The sequence below is a fragment of the Sciurus carolinensis genome, chromosome X (assembly GCF_902686445.1).
Source record: "Sciurus carolinensis chromosome X, mSciCar1.2, whole genome shotgun sequence".
Taxonomy (NCBI): domain Eukaryota; kingdom Metazoa; phylum Chordata; class Mammalia; order Rodentia; family Sciuridae; genus Sciurus; species Sciurus carolinensis.
In genome coordinates this window covers 13,593,082-13,602,883 of record NC_062232.1, presented here as the reverse complement: position 1 = coordinate 13,602,883, position 9,802 = coordinate 13,593,082, and the positions used below count along the sequence as shown (strand labels likewise).

Below are 9,802 nucleotides of genomic sequence, written 5' to 3'. Positions count from 1 at the left end.
TCAGGAAGGAGAGTGGGCATGATAAACACTGAAGTTTAATGAAAATCCACTTTCATGTGGGGTATTGAGGCACAAGCACAAGGAGTCTCGATTAAAAGAATTTGTGCTCAAAGAACAAATATGATGAATACTTTGTGTTTCAGCATCTTTTCTAGCCTGGAGACAGGAGGGTAATGCTATCACATGGCATGGCTGAAGGTAGGCAGGCTTTAATAACTCCATGATTCCTATCAGTTACCTTTATTATAATTATTAGTGTATATTAATTAGTGTATATATTAGTGTATATCAGTTGTACTAGATGAGTTTCATTGTGACAATACCATATATGCATGTAACATATTTTGATCTTATCCATCCTCCTTATTTCCTTCTTTTTCCCACTTCCCCCTCTCCTTGTTTCTCTTCTTTTTCCCTACTAGTTTTCTTTCTACTTTCATGTCATCCTTTTTTCCCCCCTAAATTCCACAGATTAGAGAAAACATGTGATATTTGTCTTTCTGAGTCTGGCTTATTTCACTTAACATGATCTCCAGTTTCATCCACTTCCCTGCAAATGACATGATTTTGTTCTTTATGACTGAATAATACTCCATTGTCTATATATAACATACTTTCTTTATCCATTCATCCACTGATAGGCCTCTAGTTTGAGTCCATTACTTGGTTATTGTGAACAGTGCCTCCATAAACATGGGTGTGCAGGTATCTTTATGGTATGCCAACTTTGATTCTTTTGGATATATACCTAGGAGTGGTATAACTGGATCATATGGTACTTCTATTTCTAGTTTTCTGAGGAACCTTGTTATTTTGTTGTTGTTGTTGTTGTTGTTGTTGTTGTTGTTTAAAATAACCATTCTAACAGAGGTAAGATAGAATCTGTATGTTGTTTTGATTTACATTTCCTTGGTGGCTAAAGATGTTTAGTTCTTTTAACCATTGAATCAATTGGGGTTTTTATTTTAAAATTTTTATATACTCTGGATACTAATCCTCTGTCAGATGTATAGCTGGCAAAGATTTTCTCCCATTCTGTAGGCTGTCTTTTCATCCTGTTGATTGTTACCTTTTCCTGTGCAGATGCTTTTTAATTTGATGCAATCCCATTTGTCAATTTTTGCTACTATTTCCTAAGCAATTGGAGTCCTGCTCAGGAAATCATTGCCTAGATCTATATCTTTTTCTTTCAGGTTTCATTCACTTTATTTTTTTTTCCTTGTATAAAAACCCTATGTTGTAGCCACAGCCTGAGTAATCTGTAGAGAGACTATGATACGGGTTTTCACAAGATGGTCGGTGAATTCCTGGTGGGGAGACTTGGTGAACACAGTCTCTTTCCAGAGATCGGGAGTCAAATAACTGTAAGTCTTGGCGATGGCATCAAAGGTGGCCCTAGCGAAATTGCCCAAGGTGGCAGTGCAGCCCCTGGCAGAAGTAGCAGTCATCAGTACATCAGTCATCAGTACAGCCATCAGCAGCAGCTACTTGGGCACAGGGGCTGAGACAATGCCAGTACCTCTGGGGGCAGGGATGAGCCGCACCAGCACAGAACCACAATGTCCAGTCACCTTGCAAGGGACAGTGTGGGGCTTGTCAGTCTTGTTCCCCCAGTAACCTCTCTGCACAGGAACAATGGAGAGATTGACCAGGATGACGGCCTGTTGGATAGCAGTGGCTACCTCCTCGGAGCACTTAACTCCCAGTCTAACATGACCATTGTGGTCCCTGATAGCTACAAATGTCTTGAACCTGCTCCACTGGTCAGCACGAGTCTGCTTCTGTACAGGCGTGGTCTTCAAAACCTTATCCTTGAGTGACACTCCCAGGAAAAAGTCGATGACCTCAGATTCCTTGATAGGCAAAGAGAAGGGTAGATCTCCTAGGACTTGATCTTCATGTCCTCGACCAGGAGGCCCAGCTTGGTGACCGGGATTCACTCCTTGTCTTTGGCTTTACCTCCACAAGCTGTGTAGCTAGAATCCCAACCCCAACCACCACCATGACCTCAGCCTCAGAGACCAATGCCAAAACCTCTGCAAAAGCCCCTGCAGCCACCCATTGTGGCCTCTGGGCCCTCCTGGTGCATTGACCTCATCCACCATTTGGTCTTTTCCCAGAGAAGAAGGTCAAAGTTTTAGGTCTTACTAATATTAAGGTCTTTGATCCACATAGAGTTATTTTTGAACAGAGTAAGATATAGGGTTCCACATGTTTAAGTCCAATTTTCTGAGCCACCATTTGCCCAAGAGGCTGTCTTTTCTCCAAGATTTGTTTTTGGCTCTTTTTGTCTAGAATCAGATGGCTGTAGATGTGTTTTATTTCTGGGTCCTCTTTGTTCCATGGGTCTATGTATCTGTTTTTATGCCATGCTATTTTTTGTTTGTTTGTTTGGGTTTTTGTTTTGGTATGGGGGATTGATCCCAGGGTGCTTAACCACTGAGTCATATCCATAGCCTTTTTTATTTTTTATTTTGAGACAGGGTCTTGCTAAGTTGCTTAGGACCTTGCTAGGTTCTTGAGGCTGGATTTGAACTTGTGATGCTCCTGCCTCAGCCTTCCAAGATGCCAGGATTGTATATGTGTGCCACTTTACCTGGTTTTTTGTTGTGTTCTTATTAGGTTTTGCTAGTAGGGTAATACTGGTTTTATAGAATGAGTTTTAAAGAGTTATTTCCCTTTCTATTCAATGGAATAGTTTGAGGAGTATTAGTGTTAGTTCTTTAAAAGTCTGGTAAAATTCATCTGTGAATCTGTCCATCCAAAGCCACTTTGAATAAACATGGAGACCACAAAGAAGCCAGGTGACTGCCAAGCAACGTAGGAGACATGTGACCCAGCCTACTTCAGACCCTTTAGAACAGAGCTCGCCATCCTAATTCCTAAGACATGCCAGAGTGCCTTCAGAGACCTTCGAAGGATGATTGGTAAATCAGTAAGTGTTAGACTCTCTGGGAAACCATGTTTAAAGGCATATTTGTGGACTGCACTTCCTAATGCTTATACCTTAGGTCAAAAGTGATAACTAGCAGCCTACATTTTAAATATGATCCCCAAATGATTCAAAATAAACATTGAGAAGTGCAGTGTTAGAAGGCGTTGGGCATAAACAGAGGAAAAAGAATAAAACAGAGGAGGAAAAAAGAGGCAGAAAGTGAAGTGGTAATGAGATGAGGAGAAGAGGAAGAAGAGAGAACCAGGAGAGCACTTCAAATGGGGTGGGCAGCGTGAGAGTCAGAGCTCCCAGGCAGTGACTTCTGTATCAAATAATTGCCTTAAAGCTCTGGTCATTAAGAAGCAGTCTTTCCTCTAATAAACTCCAAAGGCAAACATGAGCATGGCAAGCTACATCATCTGAAGGAGTAGATTAAAGTAAAAGAGATTATCAGGCTATCTTTAGCTGGAGAGAAATCTCTTTTCTGTGTGTGAGAGCAGGATATGATGGGTTGTGAGTGCCCAGCAGGTCTTCCCACACATTACAATTCAGAGGGAAGCAACAACTGAGGAGTACCTGGGGACAAAGAAGACCCAGAAATGCCTGATTTGATGGGCTGTATTTCACAGTACAGATGATCCTTGACTTATGATGGAGTTCCATCCAGACAGACCTATTGTTAAGTTGAAAGTATCCTAAATCTAAAATGCATTGAATACACCTAACCTACTGCATGTCCTAGCTGAGCAACACAGCACACCGAGTATCACTTGTCTCCCCTTATGATTGTGGGGCTGACTGGGAGCTGCAGATCTCCACCACTGCCAGCATCCCCAGAGAGCATCATACTACATATCACTAGCTAGGGAAAAGGCCAAATTCAAAATTCAAACTATGGTTTCTACTGAATACATATCACTTTCGCACTACCGTAAAGTCAAAAAATCATTCAGTCAAATCATCATAAATGGGAGACCATCGACTTTTCAGAAGGTAAACTTTTTTCTGCTGTCTGGTTCTTAGATGAAAAAACTGAAATACCTTTGGATTTATTTACACCACTTCACTCTTGAAAGGAAATTGATGTATATCTACGAAGAGACCGAGTGAGTCAAAGTTAGGCAGTGAAGGATGGATTTTTGAGAACAGTCTCACCCTTGAACATGCATCAGAAGGACCAGGAGCGCTTGTGAAAACTCATTGCTTGGCCCCATCTGTGGAAGGTCTGATTTAGCAGGTTTGGGATAGGTATAAGAATTTGTTGATGCTGCTGGACTGGGGATCATACTTTATAAACTACTGGGTTAGATGAAAGTCCAAGTTTTAGAACTAGGTCTGGAATATCCAAGGAACAAAGTATATGAAGCCTTGCCTACAAACTAGAACAACAAGTGAACATATCTTCAGACCCTAGTCACAAACATAGTGGGGTGGGGGTGGGGTCCTGTAGGATTAATCCTCCTTTACCTTAGCTGGATTAGCATTTCTACCTCCTACCTGCACACTTGCTTCTTAGAGGAAAGAACTTTATGTGGTGGCACCATAATTCTCCACACTCCTTCAAGATGAAAGTGATGTATTTATATCTGCTCTATTAAAAGACATCAAGTGAAATGTGAAGCTCTATGTCAACCCGTGGCTTAGAATTCAGGTCATTCCCAGCCTCTGAAGAGACTAGACACCTTCATATGAATAATGAACCCTCTGGAAACCCTTAGTTCCACCCAGTAATTTCCAATGCTTGGGACAGGCATGATCCACTGCTTCACATTTCCAGTCCCTTGCAGAATCCTTCAGGCCATGTTTTTTGCTGCCCTACCATTAAGGTAGTTTTGGTGGACATAAACTTCTCAGGACATGAGTTGAGCTAGCATAGAATTACTTCTCAGAATATATAAAAACAAGATCTTCTTAGTTCTAGGCCATAAATTAGGCTGTTGGAAGGGGAACATGGAAGATCTTTGCAGTCACTAGGAGACACTTTGGGGTGGTCCTTACTGTAACAAGAGAAGGGCAGCTACTTAGTAAGTCCCAGAGGAAGCTTTCATTCAGTCTCCTAAGTCCACAGTCTGTTCATAACCAAATGTGCCTCCACAAATGCATTCACAACCCAGCTAGAGCCCTTTACTTTTGCTTTCACTTTAATCTGCATTGATGGTTACCAAAGCTATTCAGAACTCTAAATCACTGGGTGAATTGAGGTCCCAGATTAAATTAGGAATAAAACATCAGAGGAGAATCTCTTAGGGCAGTTTTTCATAACAATGTGAGGGCTCCCAGTTTTCTGTGTGAAACCTACAAAACCACTGGATGCTCTTCCCCAAAAAATGCACCTATAGACAATATTTTGCATACAATTAATTGTGCAGATCTCTCAGGTTTAGAATCCATAGCTCATACAAGAGAGGAATAATCCCAGTGAAACAAGAGTGTCTGGAGTAGGAGGAAGGGGCAGAATGATGAACGGGGCATCTCTGCGCAAGAAATCCTTATATTAAAGTGACATTACACTAGCTACTATAATGAACAGCTCTCCACATCTGAGTCTCCTGACACATGAAATTCTCTTGTGTATGCTCCTTGTCAGCAAATGAGTGACTTTCTCACTGGTGTTCATTCAAGGACTTGGGCTTCTTCTACCTTGTAGCACTTCTGTCCCCAAGAAACTCAGAGTCCCATGCATACAGCCAGCAGGAGAAAGACCACAAATAAGGTACATCTAGTTCTTCACAACCTTAGCCTAGAAGTGCCACGTATCATTTCCAGTTGAATGTCATCAATGAGACCTGGCTACAGGACCACATCTGGATGGAAATGGGGCTGGAGAATGTAACCCTTATCTATGAAACTGTTTCCTAGCATCAACTCCACACTATGGGAAAGGAAGCATGAATTTTTGGTGGCCAGGAAACAATATGGTTGCCTAACCATTGTATGCAGGTGAGATCAGTTTAAAATAAATGACAAACTGACTTGAAAGGGGAAAAAAACTGTCAGAAGACATTATAAAGGCCAAGGTATGTGTAGAATAGGGCATTTGTGGTCTCGAATTATTCGCAGCAACCAGATGAGGTTGCAGACAAATTGTTTTTCAGCCTCAACTTTGTAAAACCAGATGGTCAAATCCTTCCTTCTCTCGAGATCTATCCTTCCTTCTTCCTATTATAAACAAAAGTGCCAGTTCCAGGAACAATTTGTCATTTATACTGAATGTTTTCATTGTTCAGATCTTAGTTTCTTGATTGAAAAACATAAGGGAATCATATAAAATGGTACAAGCTTGAAATATTCTATTTAACTTAAAACATGTAAATATCCATTCATTCACTAAGCTTTTGCTGCACATCCAACTCATTTTTGTTGAATACAAATCTACTGATAGGAGCTGCAGGCTTTCCTTCCTGCATGAACTGTGCCTAAATGCACCATCTATGACTTCCAGTTTCAGTTTCTTGAAAGTGGAGTAAGACACTTGTGAAGTGGTAATCCCTCTAAATTATAACGGCTTTTTCCCCCCATCTTTTATAATTGTTTGGCACACATATCATTCAACAGCATTTTTAGCTACCCACTATTATTGAATCTTTCCAAAATTTTAAACCTAGTTTCCATAGAAACTCCTTTTTGCGTTCGCATCTCATCGATTTACATGTTGTATAAATTACTTAATTTTAATAAGTGGAACAATTATCACAAAGAGGTTTGGCAACAGAGACAATCAACTTGTAGTAAGTTGTAGAACTCAGTCAGTGAGAACAGAAGCTAAGGTGTATTTTGTGTGGTTCTGAGCATCCAGAAGACCATGCGTCTCAGTCAGCATGTTTTGCCGCAGGATTAGAGAGCCTTACTTAATTTTATGTGGTTGCCAGCCCCCAAGAGAGCCCACAAAGATCCTTGCCTTTTGGTACTTACACTCTATCTAGTCTCCTCCCACATCAAATTCACAACTGGTCTGTGTGATCACTAGAATATCACAGAAGTGTCCAATGTGTGACTGCAGAGGATCCATCACAAAAAGTGTTGCAACTTCTGCCTTGGCCTTTTATATCACTGGCATTTGGAGAAGCCAGTCATTGTGACATGAGGACTTTCGAGAAGCCCTGTGGAGAGACTCACATGGAAAGGATCTGAGGTTTCCCACCAGCTGTCAGCACCAATTTACCAACCATGTGAATGAGCCACCTTGGAAACTCACTGTCCAGTCCCAGTCAAAGCTTCAAATAACTGCAATCTTGGCTAATATTTGACTGTACTATCATTATAAGAGATCTCATTTGGTCAAGCTGCTCTTGAATTCCTGAATTCCTGATCCCTAGAAGTTTGAGAAGATAACAAATGTATATTGTTTAAGTTAACCAACCAAGTTTTAGGGTGATTTGTTACCAATAACAGACAACTAATAAATTTGGCAAAAATGGTTTCATGTATGTCATTTAGAGAAACTTCTGCAATAATTGGATGTCCCTTGTGCAGGAAACTGCCCTACCTGCATTTGCTTTTCTAAGATGGTGGCCACAGACCACGTGTGAGGTGGCTGATTAGGCTTAAGGGTGTGATCATGAAGAAGAAAGGGCCATGTGAGTATAAATCAAAAAATATAGTCCAAGGCTCAACCAAGCTAACAGATTGTGGCTTCATTTAGGGTGAGGTGAGACCACCAAAGTTTTTTTACTCAAAGGGTGATCCATGAACCAGCAGCATTAGCATCACCTGGGAGCTTGCTAGAAATGCAACATCTCATGCCCCACGGCAGACTTCCCAATGTAAATTGGCATTTTAACAAGATCCAGGATATTTATGTGTACTTCAAAGTCAGTAAAGCACTTAAAGGATTGTTTGGTGACTTGAAAATTGAAGTGAATACATTCTATGAGGATCACTTCTGGAAAGGGTTTCCTTTTTCTAGAAAAAGTTTCCAAATCTGACAGGAACACTGTAGAAACAATTCCTGAATTAGGGCAGGTTGGGTTTCAAGTCTTCCAAAATTAATTCCAGTTTTAAATATTCTGTTGGTCTGTTCTGTGATCCTTACCTCCAATTCACCCTGTCTTAGATCCTACATTTCACTATCTCCTCTCTTCCTGCTCTTTGTTGTGCTCTTGTTTGCTCTAATGGGGCACATTCATCAAAACCTAATAATGTTTCTCTCGACTTGAAGATGTGTACATAGCTCTGAGGAGAAAAACCATATTTTTTGGATTGTGGTGTACTTAGGGCACATGGCTTCTGAGAGAGTGAGAAGGCAGACTGCTGCCTCCTGTTATTTACACCCTGAGATTCTCCATCAGGGTCTGAGACAAGTGGCTGTGAGCTGGAAGGCAGGATTTTAAAGGACCAGGCAGGAGGCTGGAGAAGTCATTAATTATGTTCTCACAAAAAATATTTTGTGCCTTTTCTTAACATTACAGCTACCATTGCTGCTGGTAATGCCCTTTTATTTGACCAGGGGGTTTGCTCCTATTAGATTAGATGAAGTGTCTCATCTAAGGCACAATAACAGATTTGGCCCTGAGGTTTAGCTGCTGGCTGTGGTTGACTGATACCCAAGCTTTTGACTCCCTGCTGCGTATCTAAGCGGTACAAGCTGCAGTCAATGCATTTAATCTACATAAAAAGAACACAAATTGCACGTTAGCCTTTTTGAGTCCAGTAATCAGCCCCCTTCCCCACTTTATGCTCTTCTGGACAATTTGAGGCACTCTTGTGTGATCCAGAGAGGTTGCAAAATTTTTTTTCAAGTCAGGTAAAAAGAAAAGTCTTTTGCATTTTAATTGCACTTGATCTGCTCATTGAATGACCCCTGTAATTTATATATTGTTCATAGTTAGTGCTTTCTGCAGTCCTGCTGTGCAGCTGATAACATAATTCACATGCACTTCCAACTTGGGCTCTGTGAGTAGTGAGTGGCTTGGGCTTTCTTTTTTTCCTAGTTTGCAAAATTCTCTGGCTCATCCTTCAGAATCAGGCTGCTGTGGCTGATGTCACTCACTGTCTGCTTATGTAGGTGTAGTGAAAAGGCCACTCAATGAGCCCCAGCCTACCCCTTTGTTTACATTTAAAGATTGTCCTTTCCTTTCCAGCTGCCTATGTGATTTGCAACTGGTTGGCTGTTGGTGATGCAGCCTCCTCCACAACTTTCCAGGATTGTGCAATTAATTGGCTTAAACTAGAGCTGTGAAAAGAATGGCAAACGCAGGTGTCACACTCTGGCCAGCTAACTAAGAGGCAGTAAGATTCAAGACGATCAATAAATATAAAGGGGATTAATAAATAGGGAATAGGGAAATGGCTCTTTTAAAATTTTGAACACATTAGATGGTAAGTTCTTTGGAACTAGAGGCAGGCTATTTTGTACTTTGAAAAATATTCTGAACATTTAAAGCAAATCTATTGGAAGTCAAAGTTCCGTTTTTACAAAATAGGTATTTAACCATTTTATTTGCTTCATATTCACATGGAAGCTATATTCTTTACATTCTCCAGAAGGGTAAATTATGGGGTTGAGTTAGAAGACTTTGGCCCATCTCAGGTTTTGTGCTAGTGGTTTTGTTCCCCAAACCCTTTGGGTGGAGATTGAATCTTGGCCACTCAAAGTGTGGTAAGTGGGCTGGCAGCAGCAGTAAACCTGAGAGCTTGTTAGGAATGCAGATCCTCAGGCTCTAAGCAGACCTAGTGAGTAAAAATCTGCATTCTAGGAAGATCCCCAGATGGCTGGCCCATTGCAGTTTGAGAAGTGCTGGATTAGACAACTGAGTGTCAATCCTGGCTGCATATTCAAATCATCTGAGAACTTTGCCAAACAACAAAAAACCCAAACAAACAAACAAACAAACTCTGATGCCTGACCCCTGGCCCCTGACCCCAGAG

General features: G+C 41.1%; 1 pseudogene; it reads right to left on the bottom strand.

Moving 5' to 3' along the window:
• Window positions 1–1,232: 1,232 nt before the first annotated feature.
• Window positions 1,233–1,957, bottom strand: LOC124972323 (40S ribosomal protein S2-like; annotated as a pseudogene).
• Between the last annotated feature and the right edge of the window lie 7,845 nt (window positions 1,958–9,802).